We start from the raw sequence: 14,889 nt of genomic DNA on the forward strand, positions 1-14,889 counted from the left end.
CAGTATCCTTGAGCTTCTTTTATGTTTTTTAAGATTTTTAAAAAGTAATATCTACCCCAATGTGGGGCTCAAACTCAACCCTGAGATTATGAGGGGCATGCTCTATTGACTGAGCCAGCTAGGCGCCTCTATCCCTGAGCTTCTAAGCCAACCTGATCCACCCACTCAAGCATTATGCCCCTTTCAAAGGTAGCTATCTCACCCCTCCACGTGTCTGGCACAGGCCAGAGTGGGTAGTGCAGTCTGTGTGTCAGCCTAAACCAGATGAACACACCAAAACCCATCTGTGGCTTTCCCGGGAGGGCATCTTGAGCCTGTATGTTTCACATCATTGTGGGTCTACTAGTCAGTGTCGGAAACTGTGCCAAGAAATATTGAGACTGCACAAAATCAATAAACTGGGGCTACAGTTAAATATTTATTGGGGCAGACAGTTGATGCTATGTTTGCTCGGCAAATTCAATGAAGGTTTGTCCAATTACTGAGGATTTAGATTTGAACGGATTAGATCTTAGTCATAGAATCCTAGAATGTCAGAGCTGAAAGGGCCCTTAGGACTTATCTGGCCCTGTGTAACCCTGAGGTTTTCGAACTTTTCTTTTGCAAGAAACACTTTTATCCAGTGAAATCTTTTGGTGTTCCTCTCATTCAAGTTCAGGTATTAGATCTCCCGGCTTGGCTTCCACCTCTCATCTGTCTCAAACTGCAGAGGAGAAAAAGAAAGTCCAATAAAGTTAAATAGGATCATGGGATTCAAGTCCTAGTCTTGGAGAAAGAGTCAAGGCAGGCTCCAGATCTGTCCTAGCAACAGGACCTGATAATTTACCATTGAAAACCATGCCTGAAGGGGCCTTTTGGATATGGCAACTTAAACTGGTTAGGGACATCTGGTCCCTGAAAGGATGAAACAGTAACTAACAGACTTGTTAGCAGAAGTGATTCTATTTAAATAAAACACATTTCTACCAACTGTCACAATGCCCAGAGGGAAATCCTGAGGGCAGGAGACACAGAGAGGTAAATGCCCATTATTAGAGTACTTCCTGAAGGCAAAGAGGAGAAAGGAAGCGCAGGGTTAAGGGGGAAACTCTTCCTGGCACCCTGGCTGGTTTCTGCTTCTGCACCTGTCTGCTCACGTGGCCATCTTTTCCTATGCCTCTGGGTCATCTTCTGCAGCACTGTTTCTAGTTCCCTATCAGTTCGTGCCCATGCCTACCCTTATGTTCAGGTTGGCTCTGCTGACACCTATCTTCTGTGGGTGTGTCCCTGCCTAAGTCTCAAGTCTTTCAGCACCTGTGTACCTATTTGCCTCAGAATATGCCTCTAGGTCTGTCCGATTTTACTCATGTGGGTGCAAGCTCCCGTGTGTGTGTGTGTGTGCGCACATGTGTTCTATGTGCTCCGCACTGTGGGTCTGTCGTGTTTATTTCAGTAGGTAATTTTCTTTGCCTCTCTGTTTCTGCCTTCAATACTTTACCCCACAAGAATGGTGAATGGGAAAGTGGGAGGAAGGGAGCTGACTTTGGAGGAAAGCCTGGTGACTCTGACCATTCTTAAGACGAGCCCAGAGGCATCACACTGAAATCATGTCTACCACACAACAGCAGCAAAAAGACACAAATAGGAAAAGAAGAAAAACAAGACATTTCTAGTGCACTAAAGACCTCAGCCTGATGTTTCATATTTCTCTACTTTCTTCATCTGTTTTTTTCCCTTTCATCCTCCTTCCATTTCTTTTCTTTCACTCTTTATTTTTTTTATCTCTTACTGGTTTATTGTTCTAGTTTTTTAGAGCCTTTTCTTATTTTTTATTATATTTTTTCCTTTTCTCTTCTTCTGCTTCTATTTATTTTCTCTCTAGATTTATTCTTACCCATATATTTTCCTTTTTTAAAAATACTTTTCTATGGGCACCTGGGTAGCTCAGTTGGCTGGGCTTCCAATTTTGGCTCAAGTCATGATCTCACAGTTCGTGAGTTTGAGCCCCACGTTGGGCTCTTTGCTGACAGCTTGGGGCCTGGAGCCTGCTTCACATTCTGTGTCTCCCTCTCTCTCTGACCCTCCCCCACTCATGCTCTGACACGCTCTGTGTTACTTGAAAATAAATAAAAACATAAAAAAAATTTTTAAACCTTTTCTTTCTTTGCTCATCTTTTTTTATTTTTCTTCCCCCCCCCCTTTTTTTTTGCTTCTTTCTTAATCTGTTTTTATTTCTCTCTCCCTTTCATCTTAGTTCCCATTCCTGGGTTTCTCTGCTTTTTTTACTCTCCTCTTATTTCATATGTGTCTGTTTTTGTAGTCTTTATTTTATTCCCTTTTCTCTCCCTCTTTCCCTGTCTCTTTTTATCTTTGTCTCTCTCCATTTGTTTTCTCGGGTTTCTCTTTTTGTTGCCCATTCTTTTCATCTCTCTGTTGGTAGGTCTTGGCATATGAATCTGTCAGTCTCTTTTGTGGTTTGTTGTCCCTAAGGAGGCTGCAAGCATCAGGAGAGAGAAGTCGTCTTTTTCTGCCCTGCACTGGGCTGTAAGTGGGTGGGTTCATTATCTGTCTTCTCATTTATGGGTGGATGAGGTCTTTGCTGCCTCGTGGAATCTAATGCGAACATCCTTGTTCCCTGCCCCCCAGGATCCTGTCTGCAGAGTCATACTGTGACTCCAGCTGCTGCTTGCATTCCCTGCACGTCCCATGCAGAGCAATGAGCCCCCAGGTGTGGTGGGAGAATTCATCAGCTGCCAGACACGGCTAACGATTTACTCCTGAGAAATAATCCATATCCGGATAATGGATCACCCCGACTCCTTGAGACCATTTGTCTTGACACTTAAATGGCACCAGAATCCAGGGGCAGAGCCAGAACTCTATCCCAGGTTCATTGGTAGATGAATAGGCTGGAATAATAATGTTAAGGATTATGATCAGGAACACTCTGTGTTTGCATGCTGCTTTTTAAGCTTTATAAATTTGGAAGAGATTAACCTCCCTTGGCTCATCACTTTTGAATCCCACACACTGTGGACCCTTGAAAATTCAGAAGCAAGGGCTTTTAAGTGACTCACCCAGAGTCATTTAGCCTATTACTGGCAGAAATACGAAAACTCTATTTTTCTGACTTCCTGAGACTCTTTCTTCTGAAAGCTAGATGGTCTTCTGATCTCTGGGTGTAACTGTTCTTATCTGGAAAATGGAAGCCAATACTGAGAGACAATAAAGTGAAGAAGTTCACTATCAGAGAGTTTGAATCCTGGGTGTGAGTCCTGATTCTGCATTAGCCACCCGTGTGGCTTTGGGCAGGTTGCTTACTCACTGAGAACCTCAATTTCTTCCTCTATAAAATGGGAATCCTTATAAGGTTTTCTCATAGGACTGTTATGAAGATGAAGAGAGATTATGCATGTAAAGTGCTTAATATAGTGCCTGGCTCATAGTAAAAGCTCTATGAGTGTTAGCTATGATTGTTACTACTGCCTGTCTCTTTGTAGGATGCTGGGCGTATTCATACAAATGAATGAGAAAATTGGTTTGGGAGACGGGAGGAGATAATTGATGAGCCAGCTTTCACAGAAGTGTCCCTGAGGCCATAGATGGGGGAAGGGACACTGAAGGGTGAATTCTAATAGCAGAAAGAGCTAGGTATCTGCGTGAGCAGTGGGGAGGGTGGGGATGAGACTGGGCTAGTTCTAGGGAACTGGAAACAGGCAAAAACAGGAATGGCTTGGAGGATCTGTGTACAATCCCTAGATACGTGACTGCAGCATGTTGTTTAGCAGAATCAGTTGCTGGCCTTCAATTCCAGCCAGCTAGTGTTTCCCTTCTCAGGGTCTCAGCTGTTAGTTTATTGGAGTGACTCCTTTCCTCAAAAGCTGGACAGAGGACTTTTTCTTCAGGGAATATTGAAGCCAAAAAGGTTTTGCAGAAGGCCGGTACAAACTAAAACTAATGAAATCCTGTGCAGAAGCCCTTAGCATAAATGGAAGTTTGCTGTACAAATAAATGTAAAAATGATTATTAATAGTCTCAATAATAACAGAAACCATCAATCTTTAGAGCTCATTCTATGGAGTGTGGCTGCTAGAGGTTGACTCATCATCTCAGAAGGCAAGAAATATCCCCAGGGTCCACCTGCACGCAGAATCACAGCCTGCATTCTCCTCCCGCTTTACAGGGACCTTATCCTCCCAGCGTCACACACATAATTCAGCCTTCAGTGAAATATTCTGACGCTATTGAGGCTCCCTGGAGAATGGATGCTGTGTGGAGGCGGAGAGTGTGGGCTCCTGATTTCAACTGCAGGAAGGCGAGGAATTGATACATTTCCTAAGCACCAAGGGCTCAACTCCTTTGGAGATGAGAAGAGCTTTGTCAAAGCCTGGTGGTTTATTAATAATTCTCTCAACTGAAGAGAGCCCCGTGCTTATCAATTGACAAGTATTTAATGAGAACCCTCTGTGGGGGATCTAAAGAGGTTTGGCAGAGCTGACAATGTGGTTGAGGAGATAGACCACAGACATATAAAGATCATTGACAATACGAAGCAATCCCTTAAACAAAGAGATACAAGTGGCTGGAGCAAAGTGAAAAAATATAAGATACAGAGTCAGGAGACTTGATGTCACTTAATCTCTTTGAGCCTCGGTTTCCCTATCCTCTTGGAAATGCAACTTGGTGGCATTGAAAGAACATTAACTTTGGAGTCAGACAAACCTGACGTAAAATTTTAATTACCGTACAAACTAAGTAGGAGTCCTCGAACCAGTTACTTAACTCTTATGAGGCACAATTATCTTACGTATAAATTGTGGTATAATAGTAGCCCTGTGTAAAGCACTGAGGGTAATGCCTGGTACATGGTAATCTTGCAATAATCAGTCCTATTATTATAATATGCAGAGGGAAAGGCAGGGAATATTTGGAAATAGAAGGTTTTATTTTCCTTTTCAGCTCTTTAAATGCCTGACATTACATTTCCTTGGAATGCAAACTCAAAAAATATACTTATAGGTAAATAATAATTATGATATCGCTCTGTGATGCCTTTTATATGCCTCCCCAGTATTGCTCACTAAATTTGGTATGATCAAATTTACAGAACAACAAAACAGCAGAGGAGGGAAATTATATACTCCTTGAGATCTTAGACATATCTTTGAGCTTTAGGTTTCCCATCTGTAAAATGTAGCTAAGAACAACTACTTCACAGGGCTGTTATAGAAATTAATTAATATGCATATAAGGCATTTGGTACAGAAGAGGCAAGAAAACAAATGTTAGCTCCAATCCCTTTCTCGCTTCTATAAAAATGGGAATGATAAAGAACCAACCACACCAGGTTATAATAAGAAGGAAGTTAGGTAAATAGACAGGGAATGTTTATAAACTGTAAGACTCCCAAAACCAGCCTTTATGGAATATTTGTTATTTACAAGTTGCGGGACAGTGAACAAATGTTAATCAGTCAGGTGAACATTAATTGTCTCCTATACAGAGGACACCATTTTAGGTGTTGAGTAACCTCAGAGATCAGGGCCTTGGGAATGAATGAGCTCCTCCACACAAGAACAGAGCATTAAGGAGGGGACCTTGACGGATTCTCCTATTTAAGGTGAATGCAAAGAGATAAGGAGAAATCATTGATAAGAACACTAGTATAGCACAGTATCCTCAAAGCCATATAGCAGAGTCTGAATATCTGTGTGGACTAAGGGAAGAAGCCCACAGAGAAAAAGAAGATGAATAAGCAGGTGAGAGAGAGAGAGGAATAATGAATTGGCAGCAGTCTGGGAGGTTCAGCTAAGGAAAGAGGGACTTTCAATCAGTAAGGACTAAGAAATCATGGGGCAGCAAATGCTGCCATGTGGTCAAGAAGATTGAGAACTGGCAAGAGGCCACAGAGTGTAGAAGTAAGAACCAGTGAGGGCTTTTGGTAGGGGGTGTGGAGTAGCAAGAAGTAAAATAGTGAATGGACAGCAGACACCATCCATCTGAGAAGCTTTGTAGACCCAGGGGCAGGTAAAGAAAGGGTGAGGGAAAGACTGTGTTTCCTAGGGAAGGTTGAGATATGTGTAAGCACAGAGAAGGAGTCAGGGGAAGGGGAGAGGCTAGATGGACAAGGAAGTGAGAAGCCTTTTAGTGGTTGAGAGGGCAGCAATAGGAGGGGCTGAGCATCAGTGAGGAAGGCCCCAGAGAGGGTTTTTCTTTTTTTGAAGCAGGAGGGAAGGACAAAAGAACAGAGAGGCTAAGGTTTGGCATTCAGTCGTTGAACCTGGCCTTGGGTGCTAATATCACCACCCTTTTCCCCATATATTTCAGAGCATCTCATTACCATTGAGTAGATTTGAGGGACAATCTCTGAGGACAGTGAGATGTGCAATTTGGGTAGATATACTGGTTGATCTCTCCCTAGGAAGGTGGAGGAAGCTGTAGACCCATTACCAGGAAATTGGGCCTGAGAGCATAGCCCAGCCTTCCATCTATGACCTATACCAATGCCACACAGTCTCTTTCTACCCCATTTTCTTCCTCAAATCAGAGCCCTCTTTTGAAAACAAAGTCAAGGCCACAGTCACTCATAGGCTTACTCAAATTTTCCTGTTATTTGCTAAGGCACTCGGGATCCACCATCCTGTGATCTAGCCAAATGTTTCTTCTACTGAGGACCAGAAAAGGACTTTCTGAATACAGCCTAGTCTTCAGCTATGGCTCTTCCTCTCAAACAAGGCTGCTCTCTGGTCCTAGGCAGATACAGCTCTGGTGGCCCCTACTTGGCTTACCCCTTAGCTTAGAGTCTGGCAAGTCTCCTGGGATTTGGAGGGTGGATAAGCAGTGCAGTTATAAGCCATGAGTTGCTGGAAGTAGAAGAGGGTTCTGGGCCCCAGAAGTCAGGAGAGGGGGGGCCTTGGGTTGATTGAAGACCCAAAGCAACTTGGCAGATAAAGTCAGCCCTTACTATCTTTTGTCCTGGGGCCAGTGCTTTCACAGTACCTGGAAGGTAAGAATGCAGGAGAGAAGTACAAACAACTCACTAACTAGGGGAAATTAGGGCTCTGGGGCTAGCCCTGAGTCCCTTTTTAAGACCTGAGTTGTTTCAAGATTGAGTTACAGTGGAAAAAGGCTTATTGCATTGACAAATGGCAATTAACAAAGGAGATGATTAAAAGTGAGAGAAGCTACAGGCTCAGAAATGTCAGAGAATTCCTTCTTGCATTTTCTTCCCTTCTCCCTCCTCTTTTTCTCCCTCTCCTTTTGCTCTTCTCCCTTCCTCTCTTCTGCCCTCCTCCTACTTGCTCAATTCACCCCCACCCACAGCTACTGATGTGATTTCTCATGATCTACAGTCAAATGCCATTAATCCTGACAGGCTCATGAGGGTCCAGCTAAGCTGTCCCATGAGCCAATCCTGTGAGCAGACAGACCTGGGGAAGTGGCAAGCAGAACACCACCCCCCCACCCTGCCTCCTCAAAGGTAATGGCAGCTACACCAATGAACCAGAGTGGCTTCTCCGCAAATGATCAATAAATCACTTGGGGTCCAAGAAAGATGGGAAACTCCTCAGCATTTTCTGTGACCTCCTCTGCCTCGAGTGTCCATGGTGCACCAGCCACACAGGACTGGTCTGACTCTGCTTTCAAGGTACTGCTCCCAGATTCTGCCTGGCCCATCTCAGTTTCAGAGGGAGGTCATTCCAATGGGATGTGACAGGTTCCATCTTCAGGTGCCTGGCTCTGCTCCCAGCGGCAGGGACTTTCACTGACTGCAAATCCCCTGAGTGCCATGCTGGTCTGAAGAGAGCAAGCCCTAGGATGAGCAGACCTTTCAAGAGACCACGAACCTAAGGCAGGATGGCAGAATGATATAATGTACCGAGCCCTGGACTAGAAGACTGGACACTTGGCTTCTAGCCACATTTCAGCTACTAACTTGCTGGACAATGTTGGGTAAGTCACTTTCCTTTCCTGAATCTCAGTGCCCTGCCCTGGAGGTGAGGAGGTTGGACTAGATTATCTCTAATGACACTTCCAGCCCTGGTAAGCAAACCCCGATTTTTTTTTAAATCCACTTTTGGAAAAATTCTGATTAGAATTTTGGTGAAGATTTCTTCTTTAGGCCTTCTATTTAGCTGCTTTGCTACCAAATACATCACCCTTAACTCCCACTCAGCACACGCAGCCATTTCTCAGAATCCAAGCTCCATCTAAGACATCAAAACCACTCATGGGTCTAGCCTGCCTCTCTTGCTGAGATAGTCCTGTGTTAGGGGCTAGGCCATCTTGATGGAGTCCTGAGGTGGGAGCCTGTGGGAGGGGATGTGCCATTGACCCCCAGATTTTACCATAGGCAGATAAGATGGCCACTTACGTGGAGAGATTCCCCCCAAGTCTGTATTTTCAAATTTTTTATCACACAGTAAAATTGAAAGAATGGTACATAAATACTTATACATACCTTCATTAATAACTTGCTATGTTTGCATGCTCTTTCCTCTCTCTCTCACACTCTTTCTTGCTCTCACTCCTATTCTCACTCCGAGAGTGTATTTCAGGTATCATGACACTTTCCTCTTAAATACCTCAGCATACAGCTCCTAAGAATAAGGATGTACTTAGCTGGGAAGCTTTTTTAAGGGCTCTGAAATTCTCAGCTAGGGGGAAGTCTCCAGTCTCTGGAGTCTAAAGGGAGACAGAAAGTATAGATGAGGACTAAAGACCAGATTTCAGTCTGGATATAGGTAGTGCGAGAAGAAGCTAAGCACAAAAGAAGGAGGCACAAACAGTGGCTCAAGTATAAGCTCAAAAAAAAAAAAAAGAAAGAAAAGAAAAGGAAAGAAAAAGAAAGAAAGAAAGAAAGAAAGAAAGAAAGAAAGAAAGAAAGAGAAGCAAAATGACCTTGGGCAAGTAACTTCCCTTCCTTGAGCTTACGTTTCTTCATCTATACAATGGGGATTGTGCTAGTCTCTGTCTTTCCAGATGATGAGAACACACCAGGAACTGCCACACTTAGACATGTAAGGGCAAGTGATTTGCAGAGATGAACTTCTGAGCAAGTGAAGCCAAAAGCGATATTTCCCTGGGCCTGGAAGTCTTTGTTAACACCTGGACGTGGACAGTCTGCCTGCTTAGCTCCCAAATTCCTGTTAATGTAAGCCATAGAATTTTTATCTATAATGGAAATCTCAGTGGCTCACATCTGTTGCTGTTTTTCAAAGGCATAAACACACCCCCTCCCCCAGTTTTTTCTGGTTCTTTATTTCAGAGAACTCCATTTTCTCTTATTGATTATGGCATTTCTTCTCTACTTTTTTCTTCTGATTTTTTTTCTATACTCCCCCTTATTTCTTACTATTCTCCCCCAACCCTGTCAAAACTTCTAGAGTTGGAAAATTCTCTCATCCTGTCTAGCCCTAGCTCAAAGAGCAAAAACGCTTTACAAAATTAAGAGAGCATTTGGAATTTTTAACTTGATTTTATCTTTTCATTCAACCAGAGGGGGTACGTGTGTGGGAGATGCACTTGTCAACTAAAAGCAATTTCTCTGCCTCCTTGGGGACTGAAGCGTAATCGTAGCTCTGTCTTCCTGGTGTCAGGATGAAACTTGCATTTTCCTGAGTGGTGTCAGCACACTGACAGACAGCTCCTGCGATCTAGTGAGAGGTACTGGAAAAGAACGGGGTAGCAGTAGTAAGGGGCCAAGATTCGGAGGCTCACTTTGGGTCATCTCTCTTTCCTTGGGTGGCTTTGGGATAGTCACTTACAGTCTTTTGCCTCACCTTTTCTAACTTAAAAAATGGAAATAATTCTCTCCCATTTCTACCTCGCAAAGACGATGACAGGACCCTGTCAGCCTTTGGTTATATGACAGTGTTTGGAAGCAATGGGGTTATGGGAGGAAAAATGTGCTACGGAAGCAGTGTATCTTAGGAATGCTAAGTAGCTAGAAAGGAACTTCATGTTTTCTTTGTACAATCCCATTTGGGAAGTGAAGAAACTCGGGCCTTTCTGAGGTTCATAGAGGTCTCAAAAGGTCCCCCCATAATTCTGCTATGTTTACTGTGAGCCCAGATAAATCTTTTCCAAACAGAAAAGCAGAGAGGCAAAGTCCGAGGTCCTAAGGCTAATAGTCCCTTTTAGAGAACACAAACAATCCCTGTGCACACCAGAGGACTCCTTCAAAGGGGGTGCTGGGACACAGGGTTGCTAATCTGCCAATTCTATCCACGAGCCTGTAAGTAGAGTCCTCTGCCATCTCACACTTGAAATTGCAGAGCCCTTCATAACAACCTGTTGAAGAAAGTAAGCAGGGGGGATGGGGATCCCCATTTCATAGAGGAGGAGCCCCAGGTTTAGGCTGGGTAGCAGACCTGCTTGCATTCATCCAGTCTCACTCCTGATATTTTAACGTTAAATGCCATGCTCTTCCCATTGCACTTCAACTGCCTTTGCATTATGTGAGGAACCCAACAAGTAGGGAGTCTCAATGAGATAAGCAGACTGAAAAATGCCATGTAGACATACACCAGGGTTCTCAGAAAATCCAAATGGATGACTTTTGTGGAGTATGCTCATTTCAATACTACTAGACCTTTCCAAGTTTTGAGGCTTGCTCAATTTTTCATTCTACATATTTACCCACACACCAAAAGGCAGTAGAGTGGAGTTAAAGGGAGCAAGTTGTGCAGATGGCTGCCCCAGTGTTGCTTGTAGCTGGAGTGTCGTGGGGAGACAGTGCTGAGGAGTTTTCAGGGAAAGACTTCTTTCCTCTATATTAGAGTTGCTTTAATTTCATTGGATATAAGAGCCCCCGTGGGGAGTTTGCCAGAAATGCTCTTTTCTGGTCCCCATGCCCAGAAATTCTTGTTCAGTAGGTCTGGAGTGGAAGCAGGGAATCTGTATTGTTAAAAACACACCCAAAGTGATTCTGATGCATCGGGTCCAATGGGCCATACTTTGTGAAACCCTGATTCATGACAAGCTTTGATTCTTGGAATCCCATTTAATTAGCAACTGGTTGCCTGGGTGACAAGTACTTTTGAGCTTCAGGAAAAACGATAAGAAGGTTTGAAGCCTTCCCTCTCATAGTCCACAAGCCTTCAGCTCGACTTTGTCATTGTGCCTTCTTTCCAGTTAAAAATATGTTTACCATAAAAATATGGTAAAACAGTGACCTAAAGTAAGGAGCAAGGTGACTGACTCTTAATTGGAATTGCAACAGGAGACCCTGAAGAGGCCTTGGGCTGTCAGAGTGAGGGAAGATATACCCGACATGCTCCTTGTGAGCACGTGCCTTACGTTGAGAGGTTGCAGGTCCAAGCAAACAGGCTTCTGACCGCGCCAAGCCAGTGCTAAGGGCCTCTGCATTCTTGGGAGGGAGTTAGCATAACTGGCCATGTGCCTCTACACAGGAAAGGCATCCTGCATTTTACTCACAGACCAACTTTCAGCTTTTTCTGGGTCACTAAAGCTAACCCCAGTGCCTTGTACCAATAACACAGTCCCAACCTGAAGGCAGCAGTCATTTCCCTATCCTTTCTTCAGCAGAAAGAGGGTTACAGAGTTTCTTTTCTACAGGTAGTATCTTTTAACTCCAGAAATAATATATGTTTATTAAATAAAGCTTGGAAAATACTAAAATATGGAAATAACAAAACAATTAAAAATTACCCATAATTGCATTGCTTAAATACTATCAATATTAACATTTTGGTGTGTTTTCTCTTAGCCTCCCCCATGTACAGGCTTATTATTTATTTGTACTGCTTATTAATAATGTGCACCCATTTTGCATTTTGATTATTTTTCATTTAAAATAATCATTAGCTTTTGCTCAGGATATAACATGAGCTTTCAAATTATACAATTACAAATAATTGTGCAATAATTCATTGAGTGAATCGACATTATAAACATAGTTCAATGTCTTGAATATAGAGAACATTTGATAAATATTTGTCGAGTGGATGGATAGTTGGATAGATGAATGCATTCCCCTTGTATGTGACATTGAATTGAGGGTAAAGCCTTTCAAAGGAAACTGAGCCGTAATTACATGGCAGAGGAGGTGGATCAAAGGAAAGGGAGAAAGAGAACTGCAAACGCAACTGCTAAGTACATTTTCTTGAAAATTCTGAACTTATATTTCTCTTTTTCTTTTCTTTTTTTTTCAAAAGAGTTGGCTTTGATTTGCCTGGAGCTCCTTCACAACTATTAATATCCCCACTTTACAGATGAGGAAAGCCAAGCCACAGAGAGGCTTCCTAAGTAATTTTCCTGAGATGACACAGCTCGTACACAGCAGAATTGGGCTTCCAATCTAGGCCTGTGAGCATCCCTAGCTTTGTTCCTTTACCACATCACATCTCTTGCAGAAAAAGGCAACAAAGGATAGCTGTCAGTTTGTACCTCTAGTAGAGCTATTCTGGAAGCAGAGAAACTTCAGTTACTGAGCCCCATTGGATTGGACTGGGCAGGCAGCCTCCCCATGAGGGAGCCAAAGAAAGAAAGAAAGACAGAAAGAACGAAAGAAAGAGAAAAAAAAGGAAAAACCTCATTCAGCTGGAAAAAAAGAAATCCATTGACACCATGATAAAAGCTGGTGGCGGATAAGCTCATGGGAAGAGATAAGGCCGAGATTTCAATATCCAGGGTCTGAAACTGGACATTTCTAGATGTCAGACTTGTTTGGCTTGGATGACTGGGTATTTGTACAGCAGAAATTGGTAAAAGAGCAGGTCTGGTGAATGTTTGTTGTCTTTGATTGCTTTTGGAAAACAGAAAATTGGAAATGATTTTTAAAAAATTTTTTGTTTTTTTAAAATTTATTTTTGAGAGACAGAGAGAGACAGCACAAGCAGGAGAGGGTCAGAAAGAGAGGGACACACAGAATCTGAAGACAAGCTCGAGGCTCTGAGCTAGCTGTCAGCACAGAGCCTGACTTGGGGCCCAAACCCATGAACTGCGAGATCATGACCTGAGCTGAAGTCGGACACTTCACTGAGCCACCCAGGCGCCCCGGAAATGATTTTAAAATTGGTGCAAAGGCAGAGTGGGACCATGTTTCTCAGAAAGGCAGGCAAATGAGTGGAAGGAAGCTCTCTAAACTCTGACTACAGCCTTGATTTTGCTAAGAATTGCATGAAAAAGTACAGGTGATTTTTTTCCATTTTATGCACCCTTTTTGCCACATTAATGCTAATATCAGAGGTTAACAAAACAAATGTAATAACTACTCTCCCCAAAGGACCTGTGATTGCAGTTTCCACTCCTCAGGCCAGCAGTCGAGTTGTTGGAAGAGGATTTTTCATATTTCTTGCTACCTCCTCACTAGAATTTTGATTGCAGAGCCCCATTTTCCCAGTGGAGAAAAACAAGCACTAAGTCAAGGCCCAAAACTGCTAATCGGGGGAGAAATTAATTTGGGTCCCTGGACTTAAGCAGCTCAGGGCTGGTTTACTACTGAACCCATCATAGCATGTGCCCCCATACGTATTTAAAATTTAAATATATGAAGTCATAGGTGAAGTGTAATAAAATCCAACAAGTACCACCCTCCATTGAAATATCAAATATCAAATTCTTTCTAAAAATAAATGTTGGTGCCCCTCCTGTGCTGGTTCCTAGAGCAAAAGTATAGGCAGCAGAATCTGTAAGTCAGTGGCAACTGGGGGCACCCCACACTGATACATACTTCTTTCATCTCACTTGGAGATCAACCCTCTAAAACACAAAGGTTCCCCAGGAAACATAACATCTCCCTCTTTCCTGAAGGATCTGCAGGACAGGGCAGTAAAATTACTCTCAGCTTTCAGTCTCCTTGGGGGACAAAGCTCTTTTCTCCTACTCACATTCTTGGTTCTGTAGAACGGAAGAGGGACTTAAAATGAGATTTGGAGCTACCTAGGGCTGAGGTGATGTCTCTCCTAAAACAGGAGGTTCCCAAGGGCTGAGGCAGTTCCTCCCATTCCGATTCGGGGCTCCTGGGGCAGACACCATTTGCCACCTAGACTGGGTCTCCTCAGGGCTGAGACGATGTGTCTCAGCCTCCCCCTCAGATCTGAGGCTCTCTGGGAGAGGTGCACCACCTCGCCTGCAAATTCCAGCTCCTGGGCACAGGCTCGCTCTTATGTGCCCGATCAGAGGGCTCCTCGAGGGCAGAGACCTCCCCTCCCACTCAGATTTGGGGCTCACCGGGTCTGAGTTGGCGTCTCCCCTCCCTGCCCCAGAGCTAGGGGCAGGGTCCTGCCCTCGGAACGAGCTCCCGGGGATTTGGCCTCCCTCTGCGTGGGGGAAGGGGGTGCAGGACCAACGGCCTCTCCTCCAGCAGGAGGGGGGGGCTCCCCTGAGGCCCTGCCCCCTTTGTGACAAGCCCGAGGTGTCCGGTGACCAAGACACTCTGAGCTGGGTGCAGGGTGCGGCTCAGGGCGTGGTCACCAGGGGCTACTTAGGGCGGCCCTGTGCGGGGACAGCGCGGAAGCCAGCTGCGAGCGGCCGGCGCTCGGCGCAGGTCATGGCGTGGATTCTGGACTGCCTTTTCGCCTCGGCCTTTGAGCCCCGCCCCCGCCGTGGTGAGTGGGGCCCACCGAGTCCGGGGGCTGGGGTGCTCGGGCCCGGGGCCGCCGGCGGCTGCAACCCCGCAGGGCGCCCTGGGGCTTGGCTCGCCGCCTCCTCGCCTCCCTTCCCGCTGGCTTTTAGCTAATTGTTCCTGGCTCAAGGGACTGCCCCGTCGAGGCCCCGCATAAATCACCAGCTTTGCCGGGAACCGCGAGCAATCGCGCTAATGGCCCGGCCGGACGCGGGGCTAGCGCGTGGGCGGAGTCGCTGGCTCGGGGGCGCCCGGTGACAGCGGAGCCCCGGGGCCCGACGCGCCGTCCCGCAACCCAAGACCCCTAGAGCCCCAAGGAT

At 44.8% G+C, this 14,889-nt stretch overlaps 1 long non-coding RNA gene across 1 annotated transcript; it reads right to left on the minus strand.

Moving 5' to 3' along the window:
- Nucleotides 1-399: 399 nt before the first annotated feature.
- LOC115284361 lies at nt 400-14,329 on the minus strand. Its single transcript, XR_003905170.1, has 2 exons — nt 14,176-14,329; nt 400-703 (listed from the first exon to the last, which is right to left on the minus strand). It is a non-coding gene; the product is annotated as an uncharacterized LOC115284361 (long non-coding RNA).
- Between the last annotated feature and the right edge of the window lie 560 nt (nt 14,330-14,889).

Source organism: Suricata suricatta, chromosome X, assembly GCF_006229205.1.
Source record: "Suricata suricatta isolate VVHF042 chromosome X, meerkat_22Aug2017_6uvM2_HiC, whole genome shotgun sequence".
Classification (NCBI taxonomy): domain Eukaryota; kingdom Metazoa; phylum Chordata; class Mammalia; order Carnivora; family Herpestidae; genus Suricata; species Suricata suricatta.